At 37.8% G+C, this 20,914-nt stretch overlaps 1 long non-coding RNA gene across 1 annotated transcript; it reads left to right on the forward strand.

Moving 5' to 3' along the window:
* Window positions 1-1,081: 1,081 nt before the first annotated feature.
* LOC131033092 (uncharacterized) lies at window positions 1,082-6,742 on the forward strand. The gene is made up of 2 exons (XR_009103561.2): window positions 1,082-1,384; window positions 3,630-6,742. It is a non-coding gene; the product is annotated as an uncharacterized LOC131033092 (long non-coding RNA).
* Window positions 6,743-20,914: the final 14,172 nt, after the last annotated feature.

Raw genomic sequence — 20,914 nt, forward strand, 5'->3', positions numbered from 1 at the left:
TGGGATTGGATCTTGTGGGTTTCAACCCCTCTTTTGAATGTAAAGTCCCTCCTAAGTGAAAACCATCAACCCTAGTGACTCTCCCTTCTCCCTCCTCGGAGTTGGGGAGGGGAGAACGACTAGGGTTCGATTTTTCCGCTTTACATGGAGCTACTCATTACTTCTTTTTCAATTTTACTAGCTGCATGTTCCAAAAGTAACATCCATATGCTTATTATCTCTATCCAATTTTAATGAGTGTTTGAGTAAACTTACTTTCCTATAACTCACTATTTGATTTTAGTTTGACACAAATTCTTGTGGTAATTTGCATGCAATTGAAAGTGGGTGGGGAATTTAGTGCTACACATTTCATATTCTACACTTTCTCCTCTTTGTTTTTGACTCAATCAAATGCAATTATTTGTTATCCAATGATAAAGATATGCATGGTGTGATTTTTGTTGAAGTAGACATATAACCTTAATCTTATATATTTTTCATATTATAGATCTCAATGTATTTTGATCTAGAATTCTATTCTATGTTAAATTCAAAATTATTAGGGTTGGAATTATTAATGTCTTAATATTAGTTTATAAATTCAACATCAATGATAAATATTACAAACAAAAATAAGTTATTTAGTATAGAATTTTATTTCTATATGAGATTAAGTATTATTAGCCAGTAGCATATTCTTTTATGAAGATGCATGCCTCAAAATTTTGATGATTTACACGAGGAATTTATATTAAGAAGATGTTCATACAATAAGGATGAAATTTCTTATGGAACTTAGAACTCAATCACAAGAGTTGTAAATGAAACACAAGAAAATGCCAATTCTTAAACTATGAAGAAGAGTCTATTATGAAAATATAAAAAATTCCCATACATATATACACATACATATAATTATAATTTAAGTTTATTCTTCTTTAATTAATTGAATTTTAAAGGTTTGACAGGTTATTGCATTTTTTCTTGAATTTGACAAGGGTTATAGGTAATTGATTAAAAATTAAAAGAAAATAAATTACAAATAAACTATAAATTTATGTTCGTTGCACCCTTCTAGCAGCACAACGCTAACCGCATGAAATTCTAAGATCCAACACAAACCGCCTAAAACCCTGGCGAGCCCAGATATTCTAAGAAGCCACCATATCATCAATATATGGTGAACATTGTGCCTCTTGAAACCACGATCTTGGGGAATTTACTCTGTATGTCTTTTTTTGTACATTGAAAAACACACCATGTTTTGTTGAAACATTTATAGTGCAAAGGATGATTCTACATGTTTCTTCACTTTGAACTGATGGGCAATATTTTCCAGTGAAGACCCAATTGATTCTGATGCACTATAATTTTGCATTACGAGTGAAAGCCTTCAAAATTGGTAGGTTTTAGCGATGCTTTGTTTTCTAATTTTTTTCTTCCTGAATTAAATGCCATTTAATAGCGTAGCCTAGATATTGAGTGGGATCCTTATATTTAGGGTTTTATCTCTGAAGTTTTAGACTATGTGGATGGTTAGATGTTTTTAGCTATAATGTGGGTGTAAATGATGACAATTGAATAAACTCAGCGGTGGCTAATGCATACTGCAGATGGGTCAGAATTTGATGCTCCTGATACATCGTTTATGTCATTAGGGTTTTGGGTTTTGGGTTTTGTTTGCGATCTTATATGTTTCCTTTGTTTGTTGTCTGTTTTTGATGTGTGAAACTAATTTATCCCATATTTTAGGTTAGGGCGATGGTAAAATTGATGGTGTTAAGGCTGTCTCTTTCTTAGAATCTTCTTACATCTGTTTCTGCTGTTTCTTTTTTCTATAGTTGTATGCTACAGTTTTTGCTTTATTCTCGCCGTCTTCTCGCGTTCTGATGTTTTCTCGCTGTGAGATTTCAAGGTTATTGGTTATAAGTGTTTGTTAAAATGTTTATTCAGGCAAATGGACTAATAAAGCGTTTATCACGGTTTTTAAGCAAAATTTTTATTCATAAATTGTTTCTGCAAGACAGCTTCTTGGCTGAAGTGTATTCATTTTCACTTCAGGCACTTAATTATAACTTGCTATATGAATTCCTGTCACACTCACCTACCTTGATCCCATGAACTGTTGGCCCTTTTTGATTGGATACAATCCTTGATTATTAAGGGTCTGATACCCCCTTAAATTAAGCGGTTTTCCATCATTACATGTTATCTGTAAGTGTGCTATTCGTGGTTCTTAGACAATTTTTTCATCTTGCAAGATTAATTTTTCAGCACTCTGTTAGAGTACTATTGGTGATTCTTAGACAATTTTCTATCTTGCAAGATTAATTTTATAGTTTATCAGACTGCCAAGGGTAATCTTTGGTAATTTGTACTTTTTGGATACACTTTTTTAGAATTTTAAGTTTGCCTAGATTTTTTCGTTTGCCTGTCTGGAAAGGGAAGAATCCTTTTATCTGTGTTGTTTGATCTTTACCATTTTATTTAGGCTGGTGCATTGTCTGGAGATCTTTTTAATTTTTTCGATTCTTAAGTAATTGAAAAGTTCTAAACTGTAAGACAAGCCATTGGCAGTAATCTCATGGAGAAATTTGTAGCTCCGATTATTCAGGTCTAACTACCCTACTATACAGCCAAAATGTCACAATTCAAGAATCAAATTCCTAGTAGGTTAAGATATCTTATGGAATGTGGGTAGCAATGAGATGTTGAAGTCTTGCAGCAGGTGTATTTACTTTTCTGAGTGCTCTGCTGATGAAAAGCTGGATCTATTATGAATCAACATTTTAGAGTGAAATTGTTGCAGACGGATTTATATTGATGGTACAGGAAAGCAGAGGCCAGCTTTAAACAGCAGACACAAAGAATGTTAGTCAATTCTGAGTGTAACATTTTTAAGTCTAGAATATTAAGCAACATATTAAGCATAGAAAATGTCAGTCATTTCTGAATGTTTGACACTTTTAAACCTAGAAATATAAGATTATTGTGTGTGATTTAAGCCATTTCCAAAACAGATGATAGATCCATTATAGGAGGTGTGCCCGCCTTGAGGCCAGATTGCATAGTAGCAATGAATGCAGAGAGGAAAGCACAAGCCACCTGTGGTGTCTCTAACTGAGTCCGATATTTCTTTGGGATTGTATGAAAGAATTACTTATCTTGTTCTGGCCAACGGTTATGATGAATGTTTTTTTTTTTCTGTGTTGACTTTTTCTTTTTTGGTCATGATTTAACTTTTACGTCTGAATTCAGTATTCACGGATCCTAGTGATTAGGGTGCATAAGCTATATGTATGGTTCATCAAATGAGAAAGTGAAACATTATCTTAGGACACCTTCTTACATAGCCTCAGAGCTGTGAATGTGAGAGAGTTGAATCTGATGATGAATGCTTTTCTACGATGAATTTGTCTTTTCAGGTTATGATATGATTCTATGTTGGAATTCACAGATATGCTAGTCTTTGTAGGGTGTGCTTATTTGGTTCATAAAATGAAGAAACAGAATTACATTTCCTCATTTGACACCTTCTTACACAGCCTCAATAATGTGGATGAGAGATACTTGAATCTGATGATGAATGCTTTCATAAGATGAGTATAACTTTTTAGGTTATGATATACCTATGTTGGAATTCACAGATATGCCAGTGTTGAGTGTGCGTATTTGGTTCATCAAATGTAGGAACAGAACATTATCTCAGGACACCTTCTTACACAGCGTCAAAACTGTGAATGCGAGATACTTGAATCTGATGATGAATGTTTTCCTGTGATGAATCTTACTCTTCAGGTTGGAATTTTAAACTTTATGTAGGAATTCAAGGATAATACTAATTTTTTGTAGGGTGCTTATCGATGGTTCATCAAATGAGGAAATGTAATACTGTTTTAGGACACCTCTTTAGGACACCTCCTTACGCAACCCTAAAGCTGTGGATGAGAGAATTAAATCTGATGACAAACAATCTGTTTTTTAACGTCGATTTTTCCATTTCAGGTGCAAACTTTACCAATAGCATCGAGATTGCAGGTTTCAGTAAGCATGTTTCAGTAGCTGGAGTGTTTCCATTGGCTTTTTTATTAACTGAAGTCTGTTTATTTTAGCCTCAAATGATCTACGTGTCATTCCAGAGGGCCATGCCATAATCACCATTAAAATCTAGGTTTTTTTAATACTATATGGATCTTTTAGCTATCTGTGCATAAAATTGCTGCCCTGATTTAACTCATTCAGTCCAAACTGTAATAGATATTTTGCATTACCTTGTCCACAGATACTGTCTGATGATGCTCAGAAGTGTCCCCGCAATGAATTAGATTATAAAATGTGGAACATGTGGGCAAATCTTTTTCACAAAATGAATTGGTAAAATTTGGAAACGAGTAAATTGAACTTACTTGGAATTTGTTGCCATTCTTTTTTGATTTAGAACTTTCTTGGGAAGCCTCATCAGCCACATTGGGAACATATATTTGTATCAGATTTGTCATTACTGTTTTCGGCCATGTTTGATAGCCTGAGAAGTATTATTTCTGCTTAGAGAGTACTTGCTTTAATTTTCAACTCTTGCTATTTAGACAGGACTACACTGCAAAGGTGTTTTATTGGATTCAAGTTCTCGATAGTTTCTTTTTCAACTAGAGAAAAATTGAGCTCCATGCATATGTGATCATGTGCTTTGTGTTTTTGTACGGCACGCTTGAGGTTTTGTGGCTTTGTAACTGCTTATAGTCAAGCTCTTTCATGTGTAATCTTGTTTGTGTTTCTATGGTATTCTCTTTGGCAAGACAGCATTCTCTCACTTCAGGCACTTATTTATAACTTTCTTTATTAATTCTAGTTACACTCACCTACAGTGATCATGTGAACTGATGGCCCTTTATGACTGGATACACTTCTCATTGCTGATAATTTAAAATTTTGCTGAATTGGCTGAAGTTCCATCTTCTATCACAGGTAGGCACTTACCTACATTTTTGTGATGTCCCCTACTTATCTATTTCAATATACTAAAATTGATTGATATTCATGAATTAATTATTAACAAGTATTTTTTTTCTTCTGTTAGATGATTAATTTCATGATTCATTGTTTTTAATATAGATATCAGACCCTGCTACTACTTCAATTTAAGGGAGAAGGGTTTATGTATGTTATTAAAGCGTTTAGAGACCAAATACAATAGGTTCCCTCAAAGTTTACAGATCCAAACCCTTACCTATCTTGGGTCTATAACTTCAAGGCTTATGGGTCGCTGATCCCCAGCCTATCTTAGGACTTAACCTATTGCTTGGATTTAGACTGCCCCTCTTTGGAATATCTCATTCACAACTTCTTAACATGGTTTAGACTATAAGTATAGTAATTTCTTATGTATTATGAATATATATATATATGAAATTAAGTATGACTGTCATACATATTGCAGTCCATATTACTATTAATTCTGCATGAAAACATTATCAGGTTTCATATATTAAACATATATATTGCAGTCCATATTACTATTAATTCTGCATGAAAACATTATCAAGTTTGATATATTAAGCATACATTCTCAGCTCATCTCCGTGCATACCACCAAGAACAAAGATGTTACTGCCTGTAACTTAATAACAGTTCTGATCCTATCAATCCATGGTGATGTTATTGGATGCTTTGATTCCTTTCTTCTAAATCTCTCAATGTGAGGGAGAGGTCACACCTCTTCATCATGCATGCCTTTTGGCAAGAGACACACCCTTTCACCATTAGCACCTTTTATAATCAGAGTTGCACTTTTATAATCAGATTTGCACTTTCTATTTAAATTAGAGCCCCACTTCTCATTTTTCAAATTCTCCCCCCCTCAAATGAGTTTCTCTTCTCCCTCTTATCATTTCATGCCTTTTGACCTTTCATTAACTATAATCAAATTTTAATTATATTTAATTATATTCTTTTATATTTTAATTTTAATTTTTATATTTATTATTTTATATTTATTTTTTTATGTTTTAATTTTATTATTATTTATTATTAAATTATTTTTCAAAATAGGGACATTCCAATTTTATCATACAAACTCCAGCTACACTCACATGCGGTGACTATGCGAAGCACCTTTTAGGATCGGTTTGCAACAGATGTTTTATTCGTAGTGGTTGAGTAGTGTACATTTGCATTCATATTTTTTAAGCTGTGGTTAAGCTTAACTAGCACACTGAAGTGTTCAGAGCTTAGCTGGCTTGTGTGGGGTCCATTCCATCTGTTCTCTTCAGTAGTGCCTTGTTCCATTTTTCTCAGCAGTCCGTTTACCATGGCAGGCAGCAGTCAGCTGACCAGTTCCTGCCCATAATCCAAACCAAACTCAAAACCGATCCTACACTGCAAAAGTTTGGTGGATGGTAGTAACGAGTTTGATCACATAAAAGAAAGAGAGCCTCTCATGGAATGTTTTGTTATTGCAGCGGACAGAAGCCATGTGAAAATGCCCTGATAGACAGGATTGCAAAATGTGGAAGCACAGACAAGGGACGTGAACCAGTTTGATCGAATGCCTCAATGAAATGTGGTCTCATAGTGATTCCAGGATATACACAAAATGGATTTTTGGAAAAGCCTTCATGAACTTTCAAGCAAATGCAATTGGCAGATGTAAAACCAAATTCCGCAACTTTTGTGAGCAGCTTCCTTCCCTGTGAAAATGTAATCCTTTAAATGATTAAGGACAGAAGAATTTGGTCAAATATTGTAGTTGCAATTACCCTGTTATACGTGCATGCAAAGTGTGAAAGCATAGACAAGGGAGTGGCTGTTTGACAAAATGCTTTAAAAAATGTAATCTAATCCTTTAAATGATTAAGGACAGAAGAATTTTTTCAAATGCTGTAGTTGCAATTACCCTGTTATACATGCATGCAAAATGTGGAAGCATAGACAGGGGATGGCTGTTTGACAAAATGCTTAAAAAATGTGGTCTCATGGGAATGCCATGATTATAGGATATGCAGAATGTGGCATTTCTAGACTGGAATAAATATTTCACTATTACTAGTACTAGCTTCTAATTTTTTTTAATAAAAATGTAAATCGGTGCCCAAGTATTATTAAGTAATTTTAAAACTGAGTTTTTCTTTCTTTGAAGCTCTCTAATTTTTTTTTATAAAAATGTAAATCGGTGCTCAAGTACTATTAAGTAATTTTAAAACTGAGTTTTTCTTTCTTTTGAAGCTCTCTAAAATTTTCATTGAAGTTTTGATGTATAAGAAACATGCTATTTTGTGAAGGGGAAGGTGAGGGCTTATGTGAAAGGAAGATCTAAATATGTTGAATTTGGTGCAGGAGACTAAATGGTCATACCTAAGGGTATGATTTGCACATGGGAAGTTCATGCAGTACACCAATGATTTGGTTTTCGTCAATGTTTATTTTTGGATATTTGTAATCTAGTTGTTACAAGATCTTAAGAATTTTGCTAAAATTCAAATTGTACAACAATAAGATATACGCCCAATTTATCTATTACGTGTCTAACTTATTCCACTTGGGAAATCAATATGATGTCTTAAGAAAAGGGCTATGGATCAAATATCTCTTAGTATCATGAGCAAATCCATGAAAATACCAAGGCAAACCCATGAAAATACCCCTTCATCAGAAAAAGTAGACACTATGTAACTTTCTCAAAGGTGAACATCTATCTATTAATAGAACAGTTTCAAAAAATAGAATTGAGAAGCGGATATATTTTATCATTTATATGTATCAATATGCAATGTGGCAATTGGTTCCATTTGTTTTGTATCATACAAAGTAAAGTAATTAATTATTTTACAAAACACCCAATGAATTAGGTATTTTAGGATCTTATAATCTATCTTTTTCCTTGGGGAATTATTAAATTACCTCATGGGGAATTAGCTACTACAATAGCTCTAGCTTTTCTCACATCAGTAGCTTATTTTTATGCACGTTTTACAAAGAGGGGTTTAGGCTATTTTGGTAAATATATTCAACCAACCCCAATACTTTTACCAATTAACATATTAGGAAAGAAATTGGCATTATAAATGTGAAGTTGTAGGTTGAAGTACACATTGATGCCTACTAAGTTGCTTTATTTTGTTGAATTGAAAGTCAATAGAAAAACAAATCTATTGGTTCTTGATTTTGTAAAATGTTATGAAAACCTTTCATGGCCTCATGGCCCATGCAATTATTGTCCTTGTGACTCCAATTCGCTAGTATTATCATAAAATTCATATCTATCAACCATTTGATAACACTTAAAAATTATTCAAGTTTTTGAAAATTTAATAACTATATAATAAACTAATATAATTTTGATGAGTTTATAAGAAAAAAACCAACTTTGAAAACATTTTAAGGTACAACACATTAATTATTATTCTCATAGATACTAAAGAGTGTCACAATAAGTAATCATTAAAATAAAGATAACACTTTTAAAAAGTGATTCATTTATTTTAAGAATATATAAGATGTAATAATCTAATAGATTTTTGATGAGTTTGTAAGACAATCAATTTTGAATACATTTTAATTTACCAACATTAATTATTACTCATAGATACAATAGTGTGTCATTTTAAGTAATGATTATAATAAATTGGATAATAACACTAGTTTTTCGTGATAAATTTGTTTCTTTGCATTCAAAAGGCAATTTATATGCAACGGTGAGATATACTTCGTGTCATCCATCTTGAGTTAAATTGTAAATTTAGAGAATATTAAAAAACAAATTGTGTTTTCCAACATAATACCATTTGTAGATTTATATATAAATAAGAAAAATGATCACATTAATTAAGCATAAACATACATCTTACCAACCATGAACTAAGTTTGTGTAGATTGAAAAATACAATGTGTATTTCAATACACATTCATATTTAGAATGAAATCCTATCACAACCCTATAGGAACATAAAATTAAGAATACACTTTTGTTGGGGTGCACATACCTCTATTACTTGAAGAGGAAGGTTTTATAATTCAACCATTCTTTTTAGATAACATCAAATTGACATAAAACACATCTTACTAATCATGAACTAAGTTTGTGCACATTGCAAAATGTAGTGTGTAGTTTGTGCACATTGAAAAACACAATGTGCATTTCAACATGTAACATTATATTTATGATGGAATCCCATCACAACCTTACTACACATAAAATGAGAAAAAACTTGTTTTCCCTTAATCAAAAACATAAAATGAGAAAAAATATTTTTTTAGGGTACTCATACCTTTCAAAGAGGAAGGTTGTAATATCCAACCATTCATTTGAGATAACTTAAAATGAGCAAAAAAATACATCTTACAATCCATGTTCAAACAAAGCTTGTGAAGGTTCCAAAACACAACATGTAAATCAACTTACTACTTCATATTAGTAATGAAATTTTATCACAATTGTACAACAACATATTATGAGGAATACACTTTTTTGGGGATGCACATGCCTTTGTTTTTTATATTAAAAGCAACAAAAAACGAGGGGGCTAACCCATAGGAACAATTAGAAGGATAATGACAACATATAATCAACAAAGTAGCAGCCTTTTACCTCTATCAAAAACAAAAACCATACTACGAGAGTTTATCAACGATAAAATAATACTAGTCAGAGTATTAGTCATGCCACGCAGGGCAATAAACACAAAAGTTATTTATTTTTCCCTTGGCTCTTCTTAGGGAGCAACTTTCTAGCCCATTCCTTAGTGAGGAACTTGAATAGGCCTTTGTAGTCATCGTCCTCCTTGCCTTTCCCTTTGGTCGTGCTTTCCTGCATTAGGCACATCGTGGTAGCCGAGCATCACATAACATTAAGAGCAAACTTGGAAACATCGTGCATCTTGGACTTCGCCGCCTCCAGTGTGCTGGTGATCACCTGCACATTGTCAGAGAGAGCCTCCATCTTCTTCTCAAGCTCTACCAAGTTGGATTCCTCCTCCTTCACGCTGTTGGCCTTCTCTACGACCATCAATTTTTCCATCTTGAAGGTCGGGGAGGGGAATTTGGATGGCTTCAGACTCTTGGAGGATAAGGGGATTTCAAAAACCTGAGTGGAGCTCATAGAATGAGGGGTCGAATTATGTTGGGCCAGGGCATTTTATTCGTCGGGCTGGAATTGCCAGTGTCGTGTGAGGAGGAGGGGTCTCTCAGGGATTTATTCGAGGGTTTAGAGGCCAGTCTGCTAGAACGACGGGGGGTATTGGCTTCTTCAGTAATTTCCAAATCAGAGTCAATCTCTTGGATTTTGACTCTTTTGGGGGTTCTGACCTCCTTTAGGGAGTGATTCTTGGTTTTCTTATTGGAGGAACTGATTTCCGGGAGCCGAGGGCTTAAATCAATAATGGCAGGAGGGCGGGTCGAGGGATCGACATTTTGCACAGAGATGGAACGGGGCAGGCAGAGGGCGAGGTGAAAGTTATACACGCAGAGAATAAGACCCTTTTTTCTTAGCTTCAGCTATGTCTTTAATATTCGCATCCATAGAATGCGGTAAAAAGAATAGAATGGAAATGAGGTCTTTATTTCTCAAGTGGTTAAGGAACGGGAGATGGTAGTAGTAGAAAATGCCATACCTTCCCTCTAGCGTAAAATACTTCATCACGATATAGCAGACCTCGTCCCACGGGTGAGGGAGCTCCTCCTTGTTGAAGCCTCCCGCCCTCTTGACAAGGTTTTCACCCTGGTAGAAGAACTGGTTAAGGCTGGTAGAATCTGCAATATGGCTCTGTTTTTTCCACTTTCTGCCCTCCATAGAAAGGCCCATCGCCTGAGCTATAACCTCTTCATTGATTTTGAAAGAGATTCCCCCCATGGTCACCCTTCGGTCTTCCCAGGAAGTCACAAATTGTCTGGAAAGTCTTTCATCATTTCCCTTCACGCTCTCCTTAAATTTGTCAATGCCGCCTTCCGAGCAGACAAACCAAGCCATTGGTTTAGCTTTGAACTCATTCACTTTATTGGGTTCCAGTCTGAGCCTATCCCCCCCATTCTTGAATCCTCCAGCTTAACAGATTGAGAGTGACTTTCAGAAAAAAATGCAGAGCCGAAGCAAGCTTAAGGTGGAATTGATAAAATAATTATGCTAAACTTGGAATAAAAGGTCGTAATAATCGGAGTGATTATTATCCCTTAAGTTCAAGTAGATATCAAAAGCAAAAGATCTACTTGGAATGTGAGAGCCTTCATTCGAGCCAATGTGAGTTGACAGGTCCCCATCGCCGCCTTTATCGTCGCCAGTTGGCTCCGTTCGAGTAATAATTAGGGGGTGATCATTCTCGATGTCTGTACTTTCATCATAAATCCATCCCTTGTGGTAGTGGTGACTCAGCCTGCCTCTGATACATGGCTGTCTAGGATAGTAATTGACGGGATTCCCGTGCCAATTTGAAATTTGAATGAAGGTTTCCTTCATCATTGAGCGGATAGGACGGTCCCTTCCTGGGCAAAGGCCTTTTCCTTTTCCAAGATTACCTTTGTTGTGACCGACAACAGATTGGGGTCCCTCCAACATCGTAAGCCATTTTGCAGCCTTCCCGCCATCGCCATGGAATCGACCGCTTCGTTTCCTTCTCTAAAGATGTGGCGGATGGTGAAGTCCTCCAACTTGACCAAGAGGCACCTGATATCCCTCAGAATGGATCCCACTCGCCAACCTGCCGAAGAGTTCCCTTTAATTGAGTCCACAATGATTTGAGAGTCTCCTTCAATTTCCAGCTGTTTAATTTGTATGGAGTTAGCCATTTGTAGACCCCAAAGGAGGGACATTCATTTAGCTTGAGTGACCGCATTATTCCTTAGGTTGCCCGCATAGGCTGCAACCGTGTTCCCCAAATGGTCTCGGATGATTCCACCTCCCACCTGACAATTGCTTTGGGCTGAACCATCAAAATTCTGTTTAAAACAGTGTAACCTAGGGGTTGACCATCTGGTCATCCTTCTTTTGTTCTTGGTGTTGTTGTTGAAGCTATCAAAACCAGGGGGGAGCTTCCAACATTTAGCAATTTTTTTCTCAACTTCATTAGGAGGATAAGAGGGGATTTGCCATTTTGTGACTTCCAAGTTTTCAGAGATCATCTTGAAGCAAATGTGTGCACCATGTTCGGGGGGGTCTCAGTGTCTCTGAAAATTCTATTGTTTCTTTCTTTCCATAAGGCCTAGCAGATGTGCGGCGGAATTTGTTTCCATAGCTGAATGATGAGGGGGTGATGGGAGGGGGGGGGGGGGTCCAATCAAAAGCAAAATTTTTAATGTCCTTCTGGAAGACCCAACAGAGACCGCATTTCTGAAGAGTGATAGACCAAAGATGAATAGCAAAGGGGCAGAGGAAAAAAAGATGGTCAATAGTTTCCTCATCAACTTTACACAGACTGCATCTGTTGGGGAGATGGAATCCCCTCTTCTTCAAGTTATCCAGCTTGAGGGTTTTACCATGCATGAGAGACCACCAGAAGAAATTGATTTTAGGGATTAGCTGAGGGTTCCAAACTTTCTTCCAGCATTCAACATCCAGAGGGGGTTTAAGGAGCTGATTGTAAGCAGAATTGACCGAGAATGAGCTCGATTGGGTTTCTTTCCAGATGAAGTTGTCTTCATTCGGGGCCAGGGGGATTCTAGTTTCCGACAATATGTGTTGCAGGTCTTGAGCAAGGGGGACCAGGTTAGGTCTATTGCTGAAGAAGTGAACAATGTCCTTCTAGCAAAATCTTCCTGGTACCAAATAATCCGTGATATAATACCCTAGGAAACCTTTAAGGTTGTTCATAATTTGATGGAAGTGAGTGTTGACCAAGGGCCTATCCTCCGTCCAAAAGTCTTCCCAGAATCTCACCTTTCTATCGTCTCCCAGCTACCATTTCCGGCCTTCTCTAACCATCACTCTTCTCTTCAGGATGTTGTTCCATAACTTGGATCCTTGGGGAAGGTTGGCTATACTCAAATTATAATAGAAGTGCTCACGGTCCAGGTACTTTGCTTTGATGATGTTACACCAGTCCGCCTCACCTTTAGCCAGAGTCCACCCGATCTTGGAAATTAGCGTCTTATTGAGGGCATTAATCTTTCTTATACCCAAACCTTCCATTGATTTGGGTAAGCACACGGTATTCCAATTGACCAGAGAAAGACATTTTTTCTCTTCCAGGCCAGTCCATAAGAAGGTTCTTTGGATTTTCTCAAGTTTTTCCCCCATGGTCCCTGATATTTTAAACATGGAAAGGAAGTACACCGGAATTCCTTGAAGGGAAGCTGCAAGAAGTTGGAGCTTCCCCGCACTACTGAGGAATTTCCCTTTCCATCCTGCTAGTTTTTTTTGTATCTGTTCCAAAATAGAGTTCCAGAAGGTGGGAGTGACTTCCTTGACCATGAGGGGGAGGCCCAGGTAGGTCCTTGGAAGAGTTGCCATCTTGCATCTAAGGATAGAGAGGATTCTGAGTTGGAGGTCATTTGGAGTGTTGAAGAAAAAGAGATTACTTTTCTCATAGTTGATGCATTGTCTCGAAGCCTCGGCGTAGTCGGCAAGCAAGATCTTCCACCCTTTAGCCTCCATAACAGAAGACCTACCAAATAGGAAGGTGTCATCCACGAACTGTTGAATATTAGAGGGAGGAGCGTGGAGGCCACTTTGAACCCTTGGAGCCTGCCATTGGTGATCAGATGGGTCACATTTCTGCTTAAGACTTTAGCTATCATGATAAACAGATAAGGGGACAAAGGGTCACCCTGTCGGATGCCTTTTTCTGCTTTGAAACAACCCCTAGGAGTCCCATTAATCAAAACCGAGAACTGAACCGTGGTAACACATTCTCGAATCATACTCACCATTTTTTGGTTAAAGCCCAGTTTTAGAAGCACTTTGAAAAGAAAATCCCAATTAACCTTGTCATAAGCTTTAGATATATCAAGTTTAAAGGCCATACTTGATATTTTGCTCCTATCCATGGAGTGGATTATCTCATGAGTGGCAATGGTAGCATCCAAAATTTGGCGACCCAGGACAAAGCCTTTCTGGGATGGGCTGATTTTCCAGGAAGGGTTTAATCCTATTCACAAGGACCTTGGAGAGTATCTTATAAATGGCATTACAGAGGCTTATGGGGCAATACTCATTCAAGCAACTGAGGTTAGTGGTCTTAGGGATGAGGACAATGAAAGTGTTGTTGATCTTTTTCAGCAATCTCCCCGTCTTAAAGAAATCTTGAACAACTTTGGTGACATCGTAGCTAACAATGTCCCAATAATCCTGGAAGAAAGCCGAGGGGAAGCCATCTGAGCCCGGAGTCTTGTAGGCCCCCATAGCAAAGACAGCCTAGTGGACTTCATTAGCAGAGATGGGGGCAATAAGTTGCTGGTTGTCGTCCTCATTGATGACAGTCGGAAGCTTACTAACAAGGTCGTCCTGGAGCGGAGTATCACTTCCACCATTATCCGCATACAGTCTAGTGAAAAAGTCCACCACACTTTGCCTAATTAGGGAATCTTTAGTGATCTCCTGGTCAATTTCATCCTTGATACTTTTGATATAGTTCCTTCTTTTGTGAATACAAGCCGATCTATGGAAGAATGCATAATTTCTATCTCCTTCCTTCAACCACTAGATTTTGGATCTTTGCTTCCAGTACACTTCTTCCTTAGAGAGGGTATCTTTCCATCTCTTGCTGCAGTCTTCTTCCTCCTTCAAAATGGGATCTAGGGGGTTACCAGTAGCCATGATATTTTGAAGTTGTTCCAGTTTGGACCCCAAGTCCTTCTTTCTTTTGAAGATGTCTCCAAAGGTGGTCCTATTCCAACCTTTGAATTCCCTGCTAATTAGCTTCAATTTCTCCAAAATTCTGAACATAGCAGTCCCTTGGATCGGGGTGGCCCACCAAAGTCTAACCAGCTCCCTAAAATTGGGATGAGAGGCCCACATGATCTCATAGAAAAAGGGGGGGGGGACCCTGGTAGGGTCTATCTTTCTAGCGGAGAAGGGGGTTGTGATCAGACGTAGTCCTTGGGAGGGTTTTCAGATAGGAGCTATGTCCTATGTCCCAATTGGTGGAAATCAGAAATCTATCTAGTTTGACTTGAATAAGATGTTTACCTTTTCTATTGTTCGACCAAGTGAAGGGAGCACCCTAAACGTCAATATCCATAAGGCTAGAAGCATTGATGAAGTTGGCTAGGTCACCCATGCTGTCAGAGAAATCATCAAGGCCTCCACACTTCTCAGAAGGGTAGAGGGGGGAATTAAAGTCTCCCACAAGCATAAATTGAGCCTTCTGATTAGCCACAATGAGATTAGAAATTTCCTCCCACAAAAGCCTTCTCCCCAACCTAGAGTTGGGAGCATAGATATTGAACATCCACCAGCATTGTTCACCGTAATGAAGAGAAACCACTAGGAAATTTTGGGAGCTAGCGAAAAGCTTACCTTTCATTTTAATAGGATCCCAGAGGGTAGCAATACCCCTAGAAGCACCCAAAGCCTCAACATACAGATAGTCTGCCCCAGGCAAAAGTTTACCAGCAACTGAAGCAAAGGTTTGGAAGGGCATCTTGACTTCCTGAAGAAGGCAAAAGTCAATTTTTATCTCTAGGATGAGTTGTTTTATGGCAAACTGCTTTTGGGGGCTGTTCAGACCCCTTATGTTCCAAGAGAGGAACTTCATTTCTTACTTTTGTTGAGTCCTTCAAGGGTCAATTGTCTGCCCTTTGCAATGTCCCTGGCCATAACCTTGTGTCTCAGAACTCTTTTAGAGGGTCTACCAACTTTATTTTCAGTTCCCACCACATCCGCTTTCTTGGCCTTGACTTTTTACTTCTGGGTTATCCATTCTTCATTATCCATCCGAGGGGATCTGGGGGGGACACTTTCAGCTGAGTTGTCAGGGAGTTTCCAGGGTGAGCATCTCCAGCCGCCATAGTAGGGGAGAGAGAGGGTGATGAGGTGGAAAAAATAACCTCAGCCATAAGAGGGATAGCCATTATTGGGCTAGGAGCGTGAAGGACTAGGAGAGTGGGGGAAGAAGGTGGAAGGGGGTTGGGGGATAGGTTGAGAGATATCACCTGTGGGATCTCCCCCTCTTCTAGGGGGATGCTTGGATTGGCATTTTTAACTGGGTCTGCTAGGGATTTAAAAATCTCTAGGATCTTGTCCATGTGAGGGTAATCCTCAGATATTTCATTCACAGTAGTGAGCTCTAGAGGAGCCGAGGATGATGGGTCACCAAGGTTGATGGGCTCGACCCAGATGGCTTTATTTTTGAGCTAGGGTTCCACAACCATAGGGGCTTTACATTCAGTATAGGAATGACCTTGATTATTACACTTATGGCAAAAAATGGTAGCATTTTCATACACAATAGCCTGGGACAATTTTCCCCATTTTGATTTTAGGGAGATAAAATTTGGGAGAGCCTTGTTAATAGTAACATTAACACAAAAGTGAGCGTACACCAACCTGGATTTATTGAGTGTGACCGAGTCAGCTGAGACAAAGCTTCCAAATGAGTTCCCTATCCAACGGAAGATTTGTTCATCCCAGAACTCCAGAGGGAGTCCAGGGAGCCTAACCCAGACTAGAGCCATGCGGTTTAGTTCTGCTGAGGGGTCAAAACCAGGCTTCCATTTAGCCATGGTTAGGAAATGCTTGCCATATGCCCAAGAACCCGACAGGACATAGATCAGATCCTCCTTAGTATTGAACTTGAATAGAAAGAGTCCCTCCAACATTGTTGAAACATCCAGGCTTCCTTTAAGCTTCCATCAAGATTTTGCCCATCGCCTGACCATGTCAATAGATGGTCGAAAGGAGAAGAATCAACCAACTCTTGCCAGGTGAAGGGAAGAGGCGATTTTGTCCATCAGGTTGTCCAAGAGCTTGATCTCTATTCCCTCTTCCATTTGGGAGAAGGTGGCCATAGAAGCTTCAAAGGTCGAATTTGTGAACCCAAGGAGGGTGTTCTTCTAGTTAGATTTGGGATTCTCCTTCACAAGATCCACATCTGCCTGTTTGACATAAGTTTCTGGTCCGGGATGTGGTATATTCCTTTCTTCACCTTTCAGGCCAGCATCGGTCAGAACTGGTGAAGTGGAAGGGGTGTGAAGACTGGCGTTTTCTTCCGTATGACCCGCAGACCATGGGGTCCCCGCAGCTGACACAACAACATGCACTCTGACCGTGGAATCGGGTATAGGGTCCAGTTGCAGGGAGGGGGGGACCTTGCCAGAGGGGGCGGTCATCTAGGAGCTCAGATTCAAAAGCGGGGAAGGTGGGAGAGTTGCAGAGGGAAGGCGGGATCATTGTTTTTGTTATAACACATTTCTTACATGCCTTTGTTAACTAAAGAGAAAGGTTCTAATATCCAACCATTCAATTTATATAGCATCAAATGAGAAAAGAAATAACATCTTACCAGCCATGAACTTAGCTTGTGTAGATTGAAAAACACAAAGTTCAATTCAACTTACAACTTCATATTTACAATAAAATCCTATTCACAACTAGATAGACATGGGTTAGGTATGTTGTAAATTGTAGGTCACAAAGCACATATAATGAGCCATCATGAAGAAACAAATGTGTGTGTGTGTAATAATGATGTGTGCATAGTGTGGATGTACAACAAATACATGCAACAAATATGTAAGAAACAAAGGCAGTGAGAGTTAGGTAAAGAGGGAGTGAGAGCTAGGTAGAGAGAAAAACACACTATATTGAGTAGAAAGACACACCTTACAAACCATGAGCTAAGCTTGTACATGTTAGAGATATAATTTTTTTGGACAAGTTCTAGTTAGAGATATAATTTTGTTATAATAATTCAAAGATCAAATGTAGCAAGAACCTATGAATTGAATGGTAGAATAATTTTTTTCAAGTGAACTAGGTCATGTTGGTGGTATCTCAACTCTTATTCAATGTACACACTTGGTGCTGCTTGAAATGTTTTTGTGTTATGTTAGGTTCTCTTTGGATAACCCTTGTTACTCAATTGGTACCATGGGGGCTTCACTAGTTAGGCAATGTTATATCACGTGCATTCATATTGGGGGGTTTAATATCCCAAAAGTGAGGGTACAATATATTTCCTACTAGTGAAAATAAGGGGTTTTTAATTCAGGTTATGAAAAAATACAATATATGGTGAAAATAAGGGGATTTTAATTTAGGTTGTGTATTGGGAGGGGGTGACAAAAAAGGATTTTAGAGCGATATTTTTTGAAAATAATAGGATTCTTTAGTATGCCATGAATGCACATGATATAACCCAAGTTCACTATGTGAATCCCTTGTGATTGGTATAAGATAATAAAGAGGTCCAATTTGTTGTGAAATTCCTCTATTTGTATCTCAATTCTTTTATATGTTGTCCCTTGTGTTGTCTACTTGGGGACAATGCAAAGCGTTAATATCTTTTTGGTCTCTTCCATGTTGACTAAAAAAGACACATGTTCTCTTCTTCCTTTGTGTTTGGTCTCCAAATATTTCATGAAATGACAAATCATTATCTAACCATTGAACCTCTAATTTAACTCAATTCCCCTATGTATGGATTTTGTTTGATTTAATGCATCCATATTGTAGTAGGGAAGCCATTTCAAGAATATTCCAAAAATAAGGCTTTTCTCTCGTTATGAATAACCCGTTTGATGCAGAGGCTGGCCGTAGTAGGGTGATAAAGTTACCTACACACCTTGGTCTTCTTTACCTTGAGTATCCCTCATGGCTATGATTCACACCTCAACTGTGAAATCAAACTCTTACCCCTAACCAGGGATGGCACTACACTTCTACCCACTTCCTAAGACCTATCAAGATCTTCCACAATGCTATTTTTGAAGCACAAGACACATATTGGCTTTTGAGGACTAGACAAGCCTACTGGTATAGGCCTATCAGCACAGGTTTCATAGGGTTACCAACACAGGTTTCATAGGTTTACCAGCACAAGTCTACCGATTAGTAGCCCTATTTCACTATCTTTTGGAACTTTTCTCCAGATAACACCAAACAACACCTCAAACAAATTTAGTTTTCAAACACCCTTTTGGGATTACTATCAGATTCAAAAAGATTGGATTTCCACCCTATTCCTATACTCTTCAACACCTACTTGGGTCATAAGCCTAATTGATCAGGTTAGACCAGTTTCACAAAAGAGGTATATGAGAATGGGATCATAGGAAGGTTCCAACTCTTCAGGAAGTTTCTCCTATGTTCAAATACTCCAATTCCATCAATTCAACTCATCATATCATCCTCATATCAAAGACCTATATGGGATTAGCAATACCCTGGCTAATGCCCTGAAAAATATCAATTAGTTTCTTCTCTCGGGTCTGGCTAGTTTTTGTTGGATTTTTGGGGCTTTAGCCGACTTTCTATGGGTTTTTGCTGGCTTTTCATTGGTTTGTTCCTTTTGGTTTCTTAATGATTTATCTTTTAAGTTCCTTTTGTAAAGGGTTTCAGGGTCCCTTCAAAACTTGTTTTTACCTTAATCAAAAACTCATCATCTCATCATTGTTCATTGTATGCTCAATGAAACTCATCTAATCTAATCTAAACCCTCAACCGGTTTAGACTAGGGCTTGGTGGTAATGCACCAACCAACTCTTCTAACTTCTCCCCTCTAGAATCTCAAAATACATGTCCCTAACTTGCATTGTACCCATGGCCATCGGATCCTAATGAGTAGATTACGAGTTAGGGTCTTATTTGCATTGTAACCCTTGAAAATAGAGGGTTTCAAACCTATAGAAGATAAATGCCTATAACTTCCACTAAAATTTACTTCAAGAGGTCAGACCAAATGCATTGGAAGGGTGTTTCAGGATTCTTTCTAACCAGATCAAAAATTCATCAATAGTTCTCACACTCTATACGGATCGTACGAAAAAATATCATTGTATGACGAAATCAAACTTGTTCTATTCACTTTCTGCACCAAACTTTACAAAAATTTCGACTCTTATTCCTCCTACGGTTGTCCAAACATATATAAACCTTTTCCAATGTCCATAACCAACTTTTGAATAGTTAGGACCGTTGGAGAAGTAGTTGGCATCCTATCGACAACTTTAAAAAGTTGCTTGACAACAAATGCAACATTTTGCAACTTAGAACCAACATTGGTTATTAACCACCTAGACCTTATGGAAACACATCCAAGGTCATTATTTACTCCAAACACCTAAGACAACATCTTAGACATACTAACATTGAAAATTCAAATTCCAAGCCTTCATGGCCTAATAGACCTCTAGGTTTATATGCTCACCTAAGAGATTATTGACCATACAAATAGGCATTCAATTACATCAAGGGTGATAAGTGATCCAACCCATTATTACAACATAAATGAACCTGTAGACACCATCATGTGCTTGAAAATAGATGTGTAATGGAATTTTCTCTACACCAAAGTTAGAAAGGGAAGGAAGATTCTGTTAGCAACAATCAAGAGGGAAGATTAAGAGGGGGGGTGAATCAGTCTTCACTGGAGATAAGATAATCAAACACCAAATCATAAACTGATAAACTACAACAACTTGAAAGATAAGCAAATGAACAACACAACACACACCACCAAGATTTTTGACGTGGAAAACTTGGTTAAGGGAAAAACCACGGTGGGGACCTACCCACAATAAGATGATATTCTGCAGTAGTATGTGAAAAGATTACAATGGGGATGCACATGCATTCAGGCACATTGCCTAGGATCACTGCCAAAGGATATATGCCCAAAACGCTCAAACTTTGAGGAAAGTGTCACTGACTTACAAAAATGAATCAGACTAAAATATGAAAGAAGTGAACTGCAATAGTAGCATCTACAAATGCCTGATAATAGTTTTAGTTAAACATAGTTGTCTTCCCTGCAACATTGATCTCACCACAACACTTCATCGAATGATATAT

The sequence above is a fragment of the Cryptomeria japonica genome, chromosome 10 (genome assembly GCF_030272615.1).
Source record: "Cryptomeria japonica chromosome 10, Sugi_1.0, whole genome shotgun sequence".
NCBI classification, from domain to species: domain Eukaryota; kingdom Viridiplantae; phylum Streptophyta; class Pinopsida; order Cupressales; family Cupressaceae; genus Cryptomeria; species Cryptomeria japonica.